The 20,407-nt window shown below is 31.0% G+C and overlaps 1 protein-coding gene across 2 annotated transcripts in view; it reads left to right on the forward strand.

Annotated features, from left to right (window-relative positions):
* LOC126886408 (SH3 domain-binding protein 5) overlaps positions 1-20,407 on the forward strand; it is an 87,517-nt gene that overhangs the window by 12,903 nt on the left and 54,207 nt on the right. The window lies entirely within an intron of this gene.

The following is a 20,407-nucleotide window of genomic DNA, read 5'->3' on the forward strand; positions in this document are numbered from 1 at the left end:
GATGTTTTGGCTTAATTGAAATTAAAGGAAATGCCTTATTGAAGATAGAGACAAGCTTTTCTATAAAATCGTTGAAATTATAGTCCACGTCCGCAGAAGGAAAATGCCACTCAGAAGTTAAGCATACATTTTGAAATTTATGAAAATTCCCAGCGGAAAAAATCCTACCTAAACGTCGGGTTTTCGAGGAGGGTTTGCTGAAGATGTTAAACTTCGTAAATACTGCTTCATGATCTGATAATCCCGCATTAATAATTGTAGAGCAGACATCAAGGGGTGAGAAATCTGAGACAATATAGTCAATTATGGTAGATGAAGTTTTTGTAATCCTTGTAGGAGAATTAACTTGCATTGAGAGACCATATGATTCAAATATGTTGACCAAGGACATTTGGGTAGCACAAGCAGCATCATAATTAATGTTGAAGTCCCCGCATAGAATTTTTCTGCTTCTATGAGGCAAGTCATCTAACAAATTTAGCAGGTTCTGAAAAAATAGTTCCACAGGGGAGTCAGGTGATCTATAGATGCAAATAATGTAAAGATTAAGATTTTTATTATAAACTAGGGAAAACTCAAAGAAGGCTTCATTTAACAGAAAGTCATATTTTGTAATCAGAGAAAAATCATTATTTCTAGAAATAATTAGGGTGCCTCCATGAGCTGAACTTGGACGATCATACCTAGCAATTGTGGTATATTTTTCTACAAAAAAAGGCTCGTTGACTTCAAGCCAGTGCTCTGTAACCGCAACTATCGGGAGAAATCCTAATTCTTCCAGAAACAAAAATAATTCGTCAGTTTTATTTCTTATAGAACGAATATTAATCAGAACCATACTAAAGTTGTCATCACTAAAATTATTCGAGGTTTCTAGTTCCTCAGAACACGTCGTGTTATTTAAAAATTTCGTCTTGGAGAGCTAGTAGAATAATAATTTCGGTGACATTCCCTTGATTTTTGTAGATGTATGATTCTTTCTGAACTTAGAAAGGACCTATAAGCAACAAGATCAGCTTCCACCTCAGCTGGACCAATTCCATAGGCATCGTTAAATTCTAGAAGAATTTTTCTAAGTTCCTCAGTCTTGGTAGTTAGTCCTTCGGAAGCCAAAAATAGTTTCACACTGGTGTTGGTATATCCATCACAAAATACTGAGGCAGGCTGGTCGTGTAGGAACGCAAGATGTAGCTTAATTGCTTTTAATATATCCGGTTCCCTTAATCTTGCTAGAAGATATCGACTGTTTGAGTTATTGGTTAATCTAACTCTTGGTGGTGTTAAAGGATCCAAATTTATCGATGGTTCCAAAGTATCTTTCTTAATGAAATTAATTTGGGAACGGAACGGATCTTTAGATTTGCAAATTTCGATGGCCTGCTTGTCAGTAAGTATATTTGTGTTTTGAACTTCATTTTTGTTTTTACTTGGAATGGTAATTGGATTTTCCAAGCTAACTGGGCTTCTGATGTGCTTCGGTTTCATATTTGCCTCAGATGAAGTTGTTGGTTCGGAGCATGAGGATTCTGTAGACCATTTAATGTTTACACCAGGTGGCCAAATTTCCTTATTAAATAATAAGTCAATAGATGTTTTAGACTTAATACCTATTTTGAATGAGGACCCTGTTGTTGTGTTGGCATCTTTAAGAAGGGCATAACATCTTATATATATTCCTTGATACCTAGCTTCTCTTTAATGTAGTGAACTACTTGAATAGGAGTGTAAATTGGGGTTAAGTTGCTAATAACGACAAAGTGGCATTTATCTTCTGCACTTTTTGATTCTGTGACTGGACTAGCTTCGAAATGTTGAGTGTCTTCGGTTTGAGTACTTGAAGTGGCATACACAATGTCTCTCTTCGATACATCTTTCTTCGTTGGTATAGCAGGTAGTTTATTTGAAAGATTACTCATTTGATTAGATATTTCACTTACGTTTGAAGAGAGCCTATCTAGTCCCAATTTTATCTCAGATGAATTTGAATCTTGGACTTGCACCTTAATCGTGTCATTGGAACAGCCGAAAAAAACTGACGATATATTGAAGATATCTTGTTCCATCTGCCTTATCGATTTTAAAAGATATTCAGGATTTAGCAGGTTATTTAATTTATGTATCTCGTCAATTTTTTTCGTAATATAGTCTAATTTGCCGTCATTTTTGGTTAATAAATCATATGTCTCGATGAAAATTGGCAAATTATCAGTGAGTTTTTTTGTAACTTGAATTAAGGCGTCAAAATTCTCTTGTGGTATTTGATTTTGTGAAAGATTGTTAATTTTTTCATTTAGATATCTGAGACTAGGCGAATCACATAAAGTACAGAAAAATCTTAAATGAGAATTTTTTGGGTCCAGTAGAGTTTTTGCCGTTGTTTTATTGAGACCAGAACATTTGATGCAAAAGTACCGTTTACAATCTCCATGGCAACGTATCTGATATTTTTCGTTTTCAGAAAATTCAGCTAAGCAAATTTTACAATTTTTGGACGTCATGGTGTCAAGGTTAAATATTATACAAATATTTAACTAGGTCGTTTAAACTTGGTGATGTGATGATATTAATAAAAAAATAAAACACTTACAGCTAGTATTCACAACACATCAAATCAAAACAAATAACAAAATGTGTAAACACAAGAACAAAACAAAACATACAACCGTACGCTTCCAGTGCTGGTAAACGACTGTAAACGACTTTAAGGTCTTCTGCTATTTATCTCGCCACTGGAGTCAAGAACTTCAATGTGATCTTTTCCCATTGGGATTTCTTCCCATACCAGCCTTACTGTTCTTTTGTCAGATTCTCTTTTGAGGTATCCCGCCCATTGGATTCTTCTAGACTTTATTTATGTATTTTATTATGTTAGCGTCTGGTAGTGATGAACAAAACAAGAACAAGACCAAGACCAGGCTAGTCTTGATCTTGGTCTTGTTCTTGCAAGCTTGGTCTTGGTCTTGTTCTTGCAAGCTTGGTCTTGGTCTTGGTCTTGCAGCTAAAAGGCAGTCTTGGTCTTGGTCTTGCACTAGCTGGTCTTGGTCTTGCTGCAAGAGTCTTGCTGGTCTAGCTTTTTTTGTAGTAAGAATTTGAACCAAACAGTTTCGAATAAAATGTACATTGAAATAAATAAAGATGTGAAGAATGAAACTATATTTTTTGCTTTAAAATTTAAAAGAATGTAGAATGTAGTTTCAAACGGATACCAATTGTAACATTATACCTATATTCACCTAATTATTATTATTTCATTAAAAAGTATGTTTCAAATATAATGGTTTATTTTCAAATTTCAACTTTAAGTTGAATTGAGACACAACCTGCTTTTTATAAATTCAACAGCATATGATATCAAAGGAAAAAAAAAGAAAAGTGAAAAAAAAGAAGAGAAAGGAAAAAGGTATTAGCTACATTTTATTTTATTTGGAGGAAATACGCGCTTTATTTAATTATACATACTTATATACAAGGCAAAAGCAAAACTGTGTTTTTTATGTGGAGAAAAAATTAAAAAAACATTCAATTTTAATCAGATGTAAAATTCCTATTGAAATGATGTATCGAACGTGAACACTGATTTCTCATTAAAAAATAGTTATTTATGAAACAGTTCGTGAAGTATGCTTTTTGCGAACGCACGCCATATTTAGAGCACGAGCGACAACGGAGCGAGTGCTATACATCGCGTAAGTTTGCAAAAAGTACTTCACGCACAGTTTCATACAATATTTTATCGACTCTTCGATAAACAAATAAAAAAACTGTAACTCTTCGTCACTGGAATTCATTTCTATTCTACAATTTTTAGAACTTTGACATTTAAAAATCCTAACTACTTTTAAACCACAAAACTGTCAAAAATTTTGTTGTAAGTCATTGCTCATATTGTCATCACCATGACAACGCGAAAGTTAAGGATATTTCATTTTATGAAAGTGTGCCAAAAATCCCATTGAAAGTGTGCAAAAAAGTAAATCCCATTTAAAAGACATTGTTACTTCACGCACACTTTAAACCCTTCACGCACTGTTATCTATAATGACAGTTTTCACAAACTAAAAACTGATACATAATATGACATAGAGTAGATAATAGTTATTTATGAAACAGTTCGTGAAGTATGCTTTTTGCGAATGCAAAAAGTACTTCACGCACAGTTTCATACAATATTTTATCTACGATAAACAAATAAAAAAAGCTGTAACTCTTCGTCACTGGAATTCATTTCTATTCCACAATTTTTAGAACTTTGACATTTAAAAATCCTAACTACTTTCAAACCACAAAACTGTCAAAACTTTTGTTGTAATTCATTGCTCATATTGTCATCACCATGACAACGCGAAAGTTAAGGATTGTCATCATGACAACGCGAAAGTTTAGGATTGTCACCATGACAACGCGAAAGTTAAAAACAGTGCGAAAAAGTAAGTCCCATTTAAAATACATTGTTACTTCACGCACACTTGAAATCCTTCACGCACTGCTATCTATAATGTCAGTTGTCACAAACTAAAAACTTATACATAATATGACATAGAGTAGATAAAAGTTATTTTCAGTTCATATGAACGTTTAACCTATAAAGTTTGTACACATACTTAGTAAACATTCTGCATATACAGGGTGGCCGTATAGTGTGACAAAACTCGATGTTTCGGAAACTGTTCATAATAGAGAATAACTGAAAATAGAAAAATTAAAAAAAATCATTTTCCGAAGAATCCAGTATCACTCAAAAACATTTCATTATTTTTAGCCTTTAAGTTCCAATTAGAAACAAATATGGCGGAAAATCTATTATACTGGAAACTGTTGAACTGTCGTAGGAATAATTTTATTTCTGTTTCTACATATACGGTTTTTTAAATGTCATTTTTGAGTACTACAGAAACGACGTCATCAGTATTCTTTTCATAAAATGTGATCTTACACGACAGTCTAATACGGAGCATTTTTTTTTTAAATTCGATTGTGCTCCCCTTTTTTCGACATTCGATTGTTTTTTTTTTGTTATTTGAGTGGCCTGCTTACGTTAAACACCCTGTACTTACTGTTGTAAAATTATAAGATAACGCTAGAAAAGTTAGATGAGGAATGTTAAAACCAATTCCCCTTAATCTGTTTTACTAACGATCAAAGTATATAATATCAAAATTGTTGATTTTTAGCTTAAAATATTATGTATTTTAAAAATTCGATATTCTTGAAGGTTTATTACAATGTCAGTATATATTATTGAACTAAAAAAATAAAGTTAACTAATAAAAAACCAATTTCGCAAAAAAGTGCAAGAGTCTTGCAGGTTGGTCTTGGTCTTGCATAGTCTTGCAAGGTTCGGTCTTGGTCTTGGTCTTGTTCTTGCCAAGCTTGGTCTTGGTCTTGGTCTTGCAGCTAAAAGGCGGTCTTGGTCTTGGTCTTGCAGCAAGATCAAGACCAAGACTGCAAGACCAAGACCAGTCTCGCTCATCACTAGTGTCTGGGTATAGTTTTTCAAGCTCTTTGTTAGTTTCTATTCTATAATATTTAGTCTAGGCGCCAGAGGGGTCACTGTGTCCTTTTCAATTCTGATGGACAAACTCAACAGTTTCTTATCGATTTTTGGCTGCTGATTACGAATTTCGAGGGTGGATTTCGATCCAAGTGGTCAAAAAATTGTTATAAACAATTTAATTGTTTATAAATTGTTTATAAGGCTCATAAACTAACAAAGGTAAAAAAATGTTTCAAATAAATATTGTTCTATAACAATAAACGAAGAAAAAACGTTTACTTAACTTAAATCCAACAATTAGAACTCAAGATATTGTAAAATTAGTGCACAATGCAAATTGCAAAATAAGTATTTTCGAAGCGTTATCGATCGTAACTCAGCTTGTACGCATGCAAATGAGTTTGTTAAATTACATTATCTTCATTTGTTTTAAAGTTATACCCGTTTGAAGTTATAATTTTCTTAAAAAAATTGTATATTAATTTGTTTATAAGGGTTTCAAGCAAATTTGAGCTATAAACATTTATACTTTAATTAACATTAATGATAGAATAACTCAAAACGAACAATTTGAGCTTATAAAAATGTTCGTACGTTTATTTTTGGCCAATATATCGATATTTTAATGGCGCGCTATGAGGCGCAAGATCGGCTCACATTCAAGTAAGTACCTATTTTTTTGACACTTTATCGATCGTAACTCGACATCTACGGATGCAAATGAGCTTTTCAAGATCTCATTTTAAAGCTTAATTAATAGATTTCCGAACAAAATTTGTCAAATTACTTTATTTTTTCATTTTGTTTTAAAGTTATATTTGTTTGAAGTTATAATTTTCTTAAAACATTTGTACAGGGTTATTCACTATATTTTGACCCCCCCTGTAAACTGCTTTATTTACAGAATCAGAAAAAAATGTAAAATACAAAAGTTATTCCATTTTTAAGTTATGATTTTTTTACATATATATCGTACTAGTGACGTCATCCATCTGAGCGTGATGACACAATCGACTATTTTTTTTAATGAGAATAGGGGTCGTGTGCTAGCTCATTTTAAAGGTTATTCAATTCCCTGTTCAGTAGTATAAACAGTAACATGATTTTTATATGGGATATCCAAAAAATTTATTTAATTAAATTAATTGACACAAAAAGAAGAATGTATGTAATTTATTTAATTCAAAATGCATTCTACTGTTGTCAGAAAACAGAAATAAATGTCTATTAAACAAATAAACATCATTTTTCACTCAAATTCAATGTTCAAGCTGTCTCTTGGCAGTTTAAACATTGAATTTAAGCAACATACAATGTTTATTTATAAAACAAACATTTTTTTCTGTTTTCTAACAGCAGTAGAAGATATTTTGAATTAAATAAATTACGTACATTCTTCTTTTTGTGCCAATTAATTAATTCAAAAAAAAATTTTGGACACCCTGTATAAATAATTATCTTAATGTTTATATTACTGAATAGAGAATTGAATATCCTTTCAAATGAGCTATCACACGACCCATATTCTCATTTAAAAAAATCATCGATTACGTCATTACGCCCAGATGGATGACGTCACTAGTACAACATATGTCAAAAAATCATAATTTAAAAATCGAATAACTTTTGTATTTTACGTCTTTTTCTAATTTTGTAAATAAAGCAGTTTACAGGGGGGTCAAAATATAGTGAATAACCCTGTACATTAACTTGTTTATAAGGGTTTTTAGTAAATTTGAGCAATAAATATTTATACTTGAATTAACATTAATAATAGAATAACTCAAAAGGAATATTTTGAGCTTAGGAAAGTGTTCGTAGGTTTATTTTTGGCCAAGATATCGATAATTTAATAGCACGATAGCACGGTAAAGACACCGATCGACTGCTCTCGTGTTACACTATTTTGCTCACGAGGCCTTGCCCGTTCTTAACCTTTTAACTGCCAACGTTCCCATTTTGGGAACACCTATTAAAACATTTTTTTAGGATTGTTTATGCAATTATTTTTGTAAATCGCACTACATAATGTTTTGTAAAGGTAAGGGGCTTGCTAGTTTATCAAAAAATTTTACTTAGATTTGGGTTCATTTTCTTTAAAAAAAAAGTAAAAAGCACAAAAATTCAATTTTTTGATTCGTTTTACGGTTTTTGTCATCAAGTCAACAAAAATTATTCTATTGCTATTATTTTTTCAAGTAAGGTAGCCAATTGACTACCTTAGTAAATAGTTTATACTGCGCTTGAATTCTTTCATTACTTTTTGAAAAAAATTGTCGGAATTAGCCATGTCCCAAAATGGGAACGTTGGCATCATTGAGTACCTAATATACCCTAATAAATTATAATGTCGTATCTGTTAGCTCGTAAATTTTCAAGGGCAATAACGATTAGTGCAATCGCCTTTCAAGTGATAATAGGAATTTAGGAATAACGAACAGTCGATAGAGCTGTTCAAGAAGAACACATGTGTACTGGATGCTTTGGAAGATGTGGAAACCTCATTATCCTCTAACGTTGATGTAATACTTCCTCCCATTTCAGGAGACCGAGATATTGATAGTGACGAGGACACTCTTGAGGACCAGATTTTGGACGTGGTTGACATGCCAATAGAGGTTCCTGGAGAGGTAGAAATTCATGATGGTGATGCCGAATCAGATGACGAAGAAGAATCAGTTGGAAGTCAAGCATCACAAAAATGGAGGAAATCTGAAAAAGTGGCAATCCAGCAAGAAGCCCAAGATCCACCTAAAGTAGGAGCCGAGCATATGGGTAAAACGGAGTTTGAAATATTCTCTTTGTTTTTTACTCCAGAAATTATTAGTTTTATACGTAATCAAAGCGAAACTTACGCTCGAAGGGATCAAAATTTTCAAAATTTTACAGTTTCTGATGAAGATATTCGTCAGTTTATTGGCTTGCTCCTGATTAGCGGGTATCATCATCTACTTGACGAAAATGACTACTGGTCAACGGCGGATGACATGAAGGCTCCAAACCTTGCAAAAACAATGAGCCATGAAAAATTCAGAATAATAAAAAGATATCTTCACGTTTGTGATAACTCTAATTTAGCTCACTCAAAAGTAGCTAAAGTTTGACCACTTTTCGAAAAATTAATATTCAGCAGTTTGGAGTTTTTCATAAACATGTAAGCATTGATGAATCAATGGTTCCATATCATGGCCATCACTCAGCTAAAATTATGTTAGAAATTCTGCAAAATAAGAACAGCCATGTTGTATATTTTGATAATTTTTTTTACCAGCTACTCCCTTCTGAAATCTTTATCAGAAAACGGTATACGGGCTTGTGGTACAGTTCGAGAAAATAGGATCAACAAATGTCCTTTAGTTTCATCCTCAACCATCAAAAAACAAAATCGAGGGACCTATGATTACAAATCAGATAGCGATGTTATTTGTGTCAAATGGAATGACAATTATCCTGTAATAGTCGCAAAGTAATCACTTTCTAGTAACCCCTGTTCAAAATTCCACCAGAAGAGTGAAGTCTGAACATAAAAAGATGTAACTCAACCAAATTTGATAAGACAATATAACATTGGAATGGATGGGGTTGACCTTTTTGAACGTTTAGCTGCTTCTTATCGTCCCCGACTTAGATCAAAAAAATGGTGGTGGAACTTGTTTGCTCATGGATTGAATTTGGCGGTTGTGGCAGCTTTTCGCTTATTTCAACATGAGAATGCAAATATAACACACCTTGAGTTTCGCAGAAACGTTGCTCTAGCCCTTGTAAAAGCAGGTTCAGGTCAAAGAAAAAGAAAAGGCGGTCCATCTGCCCCTGTTCTAAGCGACATAAAATTTGACGGGATGAATCACATTCCCGAAGGCACTAACCAAGGGCGTTGTGTTGTGTACTATAAAAATACTAGACTTTTTTCAAACAGTTAAGTATTTTATTTTTAGAAAATACATAATACCTTACATGCCAACGTTCCCAAAATGGGAACAACATGATAAAGACAAAATACGTCTGTCAATGTCTACAAATATAACATACTACTGCCAATTCTGTCTATTTGTAACAACAAAGTGATTGTTTCTTAATAGTGTAATGTAATATTGATTTGTTGCAATAATGAATAATTCAATTAATAAAAAATTGTGTATTATATGTCAAAAAATATCATATATAAAGTAATTGGACAAACCTTGTTTAGAAGGCCATTAATTAAGCTTTAAAACGAGATCTTAAAAAGCTCATTTGCATGAGTAGAAGTAGAGTTACGATCGATAAAGCGTCGAAAAATATGTACTTACTTGACTGTGAGCCGATCGTGCGCCTCATAGCGCGCCATTAAAATATCGATCTCTTGGCCAAAAATAAACTTACGAACATTTTCATAAGCTCAAATTGTTCCTTTTGAGTTTTTCTATCATTATTGTTAATTAAAGTATAAATGTTTAGAGCTCAAATTTGCTTGAAACCCTTATAAACTAATTAAAGTACACTTTTTTCAAGAAAATTATAACTTCAAACGGGTATAACTTTAAAACAAACGAAGATAAAGTAATTTAGGAAACGTTGTTTGGAACCCTATTAATTAAGCTTTAAAATGAAATCCTTTAAGGCTCATTTGCATTCGTACTAGCTGAGTTACGATCGATAAAGCTTCGAAAAATACCTATTTTGTAATTTGCAATTTGCATTGTGCACTAATTTTACAATATCTTGAGTTCTAATTGTTGGATTTAAGTTTAGTAAACGGTTTTTTCTTCGTTTTTTACTAGGGAACAAATTTTGTTTAGAACATTTTTTTATCATTTTTAATTTATGAGCCAGAGCCTTATAAACAATTTATAAACAATTAAATTGTTTATAACAATTTTTTGACCACCCGGATCGAAATCCACCCTCGAAATTCATAATCAGCAGCCAAAAATCCATAAGAAACGGTTGAGTTTGTCCATCAGAATTGAAAAGGACACGGTGACCTCTATTTGGCGCCTAGACTAATAATTGTCCTGCTGCTTTATCAAGTACAGGCCCAAAGATCCACCTTAGCATTTTTCTTTCCCAAACATGTAGTCTCTCTTTGTTTGCCTTTGTTATCGTCCACGTTATGCCACTTGCTTATGGTTCTATACACATCAAGAATCTTTTTAAAGAAAGACTAAAAGTACCTACATTAAACAAATAGAATTAGGTTGTTTTCAAGATATTATTCATATAGTAGACTTAGACTTATTGTCATACTGCCAGACACAAAAGGAATAAAAGTTATACAAAAAGGGTTTAAAACAAAGGTAACAATTAAAATGTATTAATACTAAACTAAACAGCTAAAACAACTAAGTACCAAAGGTATTAAGTAACTAAAAATGTTTAAGAGAATTATAATGATTATTTCATTCATAGGAGATTCTGACCAATAGAAAGCTACAGAAATCTGAATTAAATTGATAATTTTTGATAATTGCCCGTCGTTAAGTATATTACGTCAGATGCCCTTCGTTGCTACGAAAAAATACATTCAGTGACATTAATGACAATTAATGTTTTAAAAATTATAAAAGTGATGACTTTCAATCGTCAAATATTTATAAAAACTTTGTGTTTAATTGTACTACTTTGTACTTACATAAATAAATTACAATAAAATTTTGGTTTTGAACAGTTTTATTCATGAAATACTCGCAACAAATTGCACTCGAACTCTAAAATTAATATAGAATTTTTGCCCTCGTGACACTTTGACATAATTTCACTCGCCTTTGGCTCGTGAAATTAAAACTGTCAAAGTGTCACTCGGGAAAAATTCAATAATTTTAGAGCTCTTGTGCAATTACTACTGATAATTTGCTGTCCTTTAAAAAGTTAATTAAAGAGTTGTATATATGTTACAGTTCAAGTTGATTATCGAGTTGGAGTTGACTTTTCCTAGTTCGAGTCGACTCAAACGGCTGGTTTTAGTAAAAGTTGATTATAAATATAAAATGAAGATTTTTATTCAACATTTACTAGTAAAAGTAGACTCCAACTAGTTAAAGTATACTCTTCCCAATGCCATTTAGTAAAAGTTGATTCACACAAACAACCGATTCTAGAAATTAAATGTTACTGTATATTATGTTCAAATCGTGATATTTTAGTCCAGGCTGTATCGTCGCCCCCGTTAGGTAAGTTATTCCAGTTCGATTCTTTTGCACAAACTTACTCAAAAAGAGGTCCTTATAACGAATCCACAGGGTGTCAGGTGGTACCGTAATTGAATAATTTTAAAAAAATTTTTTTTTAACAAATTCACAAAAAATTCACTTTGGACATTTTTTTACATCATTTGAGTCATTCGGAGCAAAAGAGGTCTTTTGTGATTTTTCTGTAAAATTTATTGTTCTCGAGTTATACGCGATTTAAAATTTGAAAAATGCGAAAATGACCATTTTCAAGGCTTAATAACTCGATTCGTCGTAAGAGTCGCAAAGAAATAAAATAAAGATAATTGAATTTTGTATGATATATGACTGGTTAAAAATGTCTTAAAGTATTACCCTTTCTGCAATATAGCAATAAATAAAAAATAAGGGGGCAATATAAGCTTGTTGGTATTCAATGTTTTTTAACCACTTTGGTGGCACTTAGAACCTTAGTAATTAGCTTAGAAAATTCTTATAAAATACTTAAGCCGTCTACCAAATTTCATTAAAATCGACCTAATAGATTTTGCATAATAAATTTGCAATATATATATATTTTTTTAAATGTTCAAATTTTTTAAAAACTTTTTGAACAAAAAGTAGACCATTTAGAAGTTGGCTAATTTTTTTACATATAAAGAGGCACTCTACCTATCTAATACACTTTACAGAATTAAAATGGGGTTATTTAAGCGACCTCAGCAATGTTTTAAAATTATAAACAATTTTTTGGCTTATTTTAGTAAAATTTTAGTAAAATTGGCAAAAAATAATTACTAAATAGTTAATAATTACTAAATAGTTAGTAATTTTGCAAATTTTTGCAAAATTGGCAAAAAACAAAAAAATTATCGACTAAAATATCTAGCCAGTTGCGTCTGAGTTTAGCGAACCGACTATATTAATAATTATTAATAGTAATATTAATAGGATATTAATAGTAATAATTTTTTGCTTAGGATTGCCCAAGAAATACAAAAAAATGTTTTATTTTGCGAAAAATCGCTGTTATGTAATTCCTCAAGTTCTTTGTTTATAACGATCTTATCGACATCCGGATCAACTGTTACACAAAAAATTCGTATTCTACGGGTCAAAATACATAAAAAAACTTGGGTAAGTCCATCGAAAAGGAGGCCGTTGCAACACTAATTTGTTTATAAGCCAAAAATTGTTTATAACTTTAAAATATTGCTGGGGCTGCTTAAATAATCCGATTTTAATTATGTAAGGTGTATTGGCTAGGTAGAGCGTCTGTTTGTATGCAAAGTTTTTAAAAATTTTAACTTTTTTAAAAAAATTTAGATTGTAAAATTATTATGCAAAATCAATTAAGTCGATTTTAATGAAATTTGGTGGACGGTTTAAGTATGTTATAAGAATTTTTTAAGCGAAATACTAAGATTCTAGGTACATTCTAAGTGGTTGAAAAATATTTGAACAAAAACAGGCTTATTTTGCCCCCTTATTTTGTATGTATTGCTATTTTGCAAAGGGGGTAATAATTTAAGACATTTTTAACCAGTCGTATATCATACAAAATTTACTTATCTTTATTTTATTTCCGTACGACTTTGTTCCAAAATTAATCGTTTTAAAGTTATCAGTAAAGAAAGTAGAAAAAAATTCGATGTTTTTCGACATTTTTAAATATTTCAATTTTTTTATTAATGTTCCGGGCATATTTGAGGAGCATAAGTCAATTATAATTATTGAAGTTGTCACCTAATTTTATCTCCAAAAATCCGAATGCCACCCCACACATCCACCTCAAAACAGATCCGCCCTGGTCTATATCTCAACCGGCTTTAGAGCAATAAATAAATCGTCAGTTTGTAAGAAAAAATTCAACATCCCGTATCTCGGAAAATGACGCATTTGCAGATATATGTTTATAAATAAAACAGTCATTATTTTTTCATGCAGAATTACCCCTTAAAGTTTGTCGCCCTTATTTGGAAACACCCTGTGTATTGATGAAGGACTTGGCTAGCTGTTAAAGTACCTAACTTTTTTTATTATCCAACATAAGTGAATAAATCAAAAACAAAATGTTATATATTCTACATTCTACAGGATGTGGTGAATTTTGAGAAAAAAACACAGTTTGATTAGTACACCCGGTATCCAATGATACTTTACCGGTCTAGCAACAATATTACAGCGATATTATTAAAGAATAAGGCTATAACATAATAAAAAATCACTAAAATCGGGCAACAGGTTTAGGAAATTTGAGACATCAAAAATTACCCATCTTGTGGGTGGTCCGTTTTCTCTGCCGCGCAGTATATAAACAGATTTAATGTATATTCGTATCTTGTAATCTCATATTATATTCCTACATCTGATAAAGACTCTCACATTTCACATCCCAAAATTAAGAATATTTTCAAGATCTTATATCCTCGTCGGGCCAAGCGTACACATATGTGGACAAATTAATCAAAGTTAAGGCTATGGGTACATAATTCGCAAATATTTTACGGCTATCCCTACCTTTTCTGTCTTTACATGGCAAATTACGTGTAGTAAAATTCACACTGGTATGGATATGTACATATTACTAGAATGTCATTCTACTTGACAATGTCATAACTAGCTTAAAGAGGTGGCTTTTGAATGTTCTTGGATAACTGTTATTTTTTGTATAATTGCAAATTATTAATTCAGTTAATAAATGTGATAATTTTTTCACTAGCTATGTATTCAGTGATTGTAATAATTTATATGTACCTACAACAAAAACTAATACTCAATCGAGAAAAGAGGAAAAGTGTTAAAGTGATTTTTTAATAATATATTGTTACTATGGAACGCTTACAATTTTGAACATCTTTAACAACAAAATACTTGGATCGCAGAATATATCTTCATGTATTCTCTACTTCTATCTTCCATAAATAATACACAATAAATAACTTTTTATAAAGTTCACCTCTTAAATAAATTATTTATCAAATACACTATATATCAATATTATTTAATTAACAACTAAAAATATTCCCGATTCATGTCAAATAATTATTTAAAATTGTCACTGATTGTCAGTGTTTGACTGACAATATTCTATTCGACTGAGTGCGTTGTATGACAAAGATAGATTTGGAAAATATTACCACGGACATTGAGTTCATTTTTTTCGAATCCTGAAAAAACCAATAAATATTTTTAAAAAATTTAAACGCAGAATGAAAGACTAAATTATTACCAAGGGCCGAAAGTCCATTAGAAAAAATAAAAAGTTTATTTTGAATGAGATATTTGAAATTAAAAATAACACTAAATTTTCTCTTAGTTTTTTACCCCTGTAACTTATTAAAATAAACATTATAGAAGTTCTCAGGGACTTTCGGCCCTCGCTAATAACGTAATCTTTCATTCTGCGTTTAAATTTTTTAAAAATACTTATTAGTTTTCTCAGGATTCGAAAAAATAAATCGCCATTTGAATAGCATTGCAGCCGAAAAAACGTACCGATCCTCTTAATATATTTCAGTGTAAGTTTCATAATGTGATTTTGGCACCACATATTGTTTCTTGAAGCACATATATCTTCCTCTATGTAAGAAATACTTTAAAATTATAACAGTACCGTAAAACCTCCGTTAACCGAAACCTTTTTAACCGAAACAGCTGACAGTTTCAATAATTTCGTCAATAAAAAGTAAATTTTTATCGCAAAACAGAAACAATTCGATGTTAATTTGTCAACATCATCAACATTGCTTTTATAAGATTAAAGAAAGCAATTTATATATACAACACATTACGAAATCTCCTCATAGTATTTGTTAATACCAACTTTTACCAAGAAAACTATGTAATTTGATACAAGAAGAATACAAAAAACAATGTTATTTTTAACCGAAATTCTTGTTATCCGAAACAAGCTCCCCCCCAATTATTTCGGTTAACGGAGGTTTTACTGTACGTAAAATTATTTGAACTGAAAAGTTTGTGTTTTGAGGACACTAAACAATTGGATACTTCACCAGATAAATCTTATGTTAAGTCAGTCATAGAAAAAAATATATCTGGTAATATCTTTTTCTAAGGATTAATTTACAAGATAGATTGTATAATTTTATTTAAATTTTATTTTCTGCAAAGTTATCAGTTATCAAAAACATTTGTCCACAGATGTGTACATTAGGTTTTAATGCCATATTTATGTTGTACACATTTCTGAAATTTTATTCGAAATAATTCTTCTTTCGGTTTTAATATTTTTAGACGATAAGCTTTTTCTGTTATTTATTCTAGAATAAACATTATTTAGCAAAAAATGTTTCTTTATTGTTATCTTTAATATAATGAAGAGCAAAATGTACACATGTTATATGAACCCACCGGTCACATATGTGTACATATTTTTTTTACTTTTAAGAAAAAAAGCATGGTAAACATTGTTTAGATAACATATAGATCAGAAATTCATAAAACAACACTCTGACTAAGGCTATAGCGGGATAAGATGGTAAAATCTGCACTCGGCTCGATTCTTACTTGGTATAGGGCAATCGAAAGTACATACCTAAAAACCCCCCTAACCAAAATTTTAGCTCCCTACGTGGCCATAGGTGTCCCCTATCGGAAAAAATGTGTTTTTTCGAAAAAAAACCTTTTTTTTGAGCTAACCTTTGCTTTATAAACTGTGAAAAAAATTGTGAATATAGATTTTTATGCCCAAAAACATACTGATTTTTTTCAGATTTTTCGGATCAAAATTGAGCTCAGGAAAAATTTTTGAAATTTTCAAAAAAATTTTAGGTTATGTAGATAATTTTTGGTTAGCTGCGAAATAATTTTTTAGTGTATTTTTTTCCACTCTTTTGAATGGCGAAGATAGATTTGCCATTTTCTCGCCGGAAATTCCTCAAAATTCGAAAAAACCCATTTTTTAGTGTGTCCCACTCATATTTTTAGCGTTTACTGAGCGATCCTTTGATTTAAAAAATCCGAAAATATTTTGAATTAAACATACATTGTTTTGTCCAAAAGCATCCTGATTTTTTCAGATTTTTTTGATTAAAATTAAGCTCAGGAAAAATTTTTCGAATTTTTCAAAAAAATTTTAGGTTATATAGATAATTTTTGGCTAGCTGCGAAATAATTTTTTTAGTGTATTTTTCCACTCTTTTGAATGGCGAAGATAGATTTGCCAGTTTCTCGCCGGAAATTCCTCAAAATTCGAAAGAACCCATTTTTTAGTGTCCCGTCCTTATATTTTTAGCGTTTACTGAACGATCCCTTGATTTAAAAAATCCGAAAATATTTTGAATTGAACATACATTGTTTTGCCCAAAAGCATCCTGATTTTTTCAGATTTTTTTGATTAAAATTGAGCTCAGGAAAAAATTTTGAATTTTTGAAAAAATTTTTAGGTTATGTAGATAATTTTTGGCTAGCTGCGAAATAATTTTTTTTAGTGTATTTTTTCCACTCTTTTGGCGAAGGTAGATTTGCCATTTTCTCGCCGGAAATTCCTCGAAATTCGAAAAAACCCATTTTTTAGTGTCCCCCCCTAATATTTTTAGCGTTTACTGAGCGATCCTTTGATTTAAAAAATCCGAAAATATTTTGAATTGAACATACATTGTTTTGCCCAAAAGCGTCCTGATTTTTTCAGATTTTTTTTGATTAAAATTGAGCTCAGGAAAAATTTTTGAATTTTTCAAAAAAATTTTAGGTTATGTAGATAATTTTTGGCTAGCTGCGAAATAATTTTTTTTAGTGTATTTTTTTCCACTCTTTTGAATGGTGAAGATAGATTTGCCATTTTCTCGCCGGAAATTCCTCGAAATTAAAAAAAAAACCATTTTTTAGTGTCTCCCTCTCATATTTTTAGCGTTTACTGAGCGATCCTTTGATTTAAAAAATCCGAAAATATTTTGAATTGAACATACATTGTTTTGCCCAAAAGCATCCTGATTTTTTCAGATTTTGTTGATTAAAATTGAGCAAAGGAAAATTTTTAAATTAAAAAAAAAATAGGTTAGGTATGTAAGTAATTTTTGGAAGATTTCGAAATAATTATATTTTCGTGAATTTTTTTTTTCGTTTTTTTTTAATGGCAGGGTTAGATTTGCGATTTTCTCTCCGGAACTTCCTCACAATTCGAAAAATAAAAAAAACACTTTTTTGGTGTCTCCCCTCCCATTTTTGAGCCCATAAACTGCATATCAATAAATAACGATGTTTGCTATTTTGTTTGTTATTATTTCTACTGACATGATCAGGTTTGCCGTTTTCAAACCAAAACATGCTCAAAATACAACAAAAGTTCTTTTTTGATATGTTCTCCCATATTTTAAGCACATAATCTAATTTATACGTGACTCTTTTAATACTTTTTACACTAAAATATTTTGGTAAAACATCATTTTTTCAAACGAGTTAATAACCGATGACAAAAATCTGAAACTTTTATTTAATTTTTTAATAGGAAAACAGATGAAATACGATTATTTGATGATCCAGTTCGTAATTTACTTACTTAGTCCTAAGCCTTTCTACCTTTAGGTGTAAGGCTGGTTCGTAATTTAAATAGACATAATATAACCAATATCTGCGGAATATCTCTAGAATGCTATGTATTAAATGGATGATTTAATAATCAACCACACTTCAGTTTATGTAAAAAAGCTTTTCAATGATGAACTTGCTTTGGTTTTTGATGGGACATATTTACGTCGTCAAAAATGTAAAAATAATTACCAAAACCGACACAATTATTATGAGAAAAGTAGTGGATGATCCAGTTGGTATAAGAATTGGATCATCACTGGTATCATGAAGGAAGGTGATGTTTGCATCGTGGACAGAGGTTTTAAGGATGTGATACCCTACCTAAAAATCAAGGATTCAAGGTTCTTATGCATGCCTTAGAAGGAAAAAGGTCTAATTTAAGTGCGATTGAAGCAAATGAATCTTGCTTCGTCACAAAACTGATATGGGTTTTAGAGGCAATCCATAGCATCCTTAGCAAAAAATACTAGTTCTTTCACCAGCAATTAAACAATAGACTTATACCAAAAGCTGCTTCATATGCTAAGATTACATGTTTCCCCAATAACACTTTTGGTAAATGCTTGTAGTGATAAATATGATGATGGATTGCAAGAGATAATAATTCGTAGAATTTTGGACTCGAAATCAAAGGAAAATACATTAGCATTAGAGGTTAAAACACAGAGATGGTTCAGGCGGCCCACTACTGCGGTAAAACTAACTGGTCAAGAAATTGATGATTTTCCGGAGATGAATAAAAGGGATCTAAAAGAATTTTTTTCGGCGACCTACCAGTTAGGTCAAGCCAGGTACGGAGGTATTTTGCGCCATGCTTGTGACTGTGCCAACGGATTAGGAACTGTAGGGCGTAGGGTCCTGTTCTCACATTGCAGCAATCATTTATTATCTTATTAGCAATGCTAGGTATAAGTAAAAAATTATTAGACCAGCAAAAATGCTTTCAGACTTGTTTATCATACATATCAGATACTGATACCGTAATAAACGAAGATATAGTGACGAAGACTCAAACTAGTATTTTAATGTAAATTAGAGCATATAGTTTACTAGGTTGTAATTTTGTAATTATATATTTCATTAATATTAAAAAAAAATTGAAACAAAAAAGGTTCAATATGAAAATAAATATATATCTATTAATTTGATCCATAAATTATAATATGTAAATGATAATCACCACTCGAATAAAGGGGTTAGCAAAAATCGTTATTGTCACGCATTAATTTAATTAATGCGTGACAAATATCAAAAAAGAGCGTTTGTTGTATTTTGAGCAGGTTTTGGTCTGAAAATGGCAAACCTGATCATATCAATAGACAAAACAAACAAAATATCAAAAATAGTTATTTATTGACATGCAGTTTATGTGCTAAAAATGTGAGGAGAGGAAGACATCAATACAGTTTTTTTTTTAATTTTTAGAATTGTAGGGAAGTTCCAGAGAGAAAATGGAAAATCTAGCCGCGTCATTCAAAAGAACGAAAGAAAAAATTTACGAAAATATAATTATTTCGAAGTTTGCCAAAAATTACTTACTACTAACTAACTTTTACTAACCTAAATTTTTTTGAAAAATTCAAAAAATTTTCCTTGACTCAATTTTTCCAAAAAGTCTGAAAAAATCAGTATTTTTTTGGGCGTAACAATGTATGTTCAAAATTTTTTTCAGATTTTTTAAAGCAAAGGATCGTTCAGTAAATGCTAAAAATATGAGGGGGGACACTAAAAAATGGGTTTTTTCGAATTTTGAGGAATTTCCGGCGAGAAAATGGCAAATCTATCTTCGCCATTCAAAAGAGTGGAAAAATATACACTAAAAAAATTATTTCGCAGCTAGCCAAAAATTATCTACATAACCTAAAAATTTTTTGAAAAATTTATGAGGGGGGGGGCACTAAAAAATGGGTTTTTTCGAATTGTGAGGAATTTCCTGCGAGAAACTGGCAAATCTATCTTCGCTATTCAAAAGAGTGGAAAGAAATACACTAAAAAAAATTATTTCGCAGCTAGCCAAAAATTATCTACATAACCTAAAAATTTTTGAAAAATTCAAAAATTTTTCCTAAGCTCAATTTTAATCAAAAAAATCTGAAAAAATCAGGATGCTTTTGGACAAAACAATGTATGTTTAATTCAAAATATTTTCGGATTTTTTAAATCAAGGGATCGCTCAGTAAACGCTAAAAATATGAGGCACACACACTAAAAAATG

This window comes from Diabrotica virgifera, chromosome 6, assembly GCF_917563875.1.
Source record: "Diabrotica virgifera virgifera chromosome 6, PGI_DIABVI_V3a".
In the NCBI taxonomy this organism is placed as follows: domain Eukaryota; kingdom Metazoa; phylum Arthropoda; class Insecta; order Coleoptera; family Chrysomelidae; genus Diabrotica; species Diabrotica virgifera.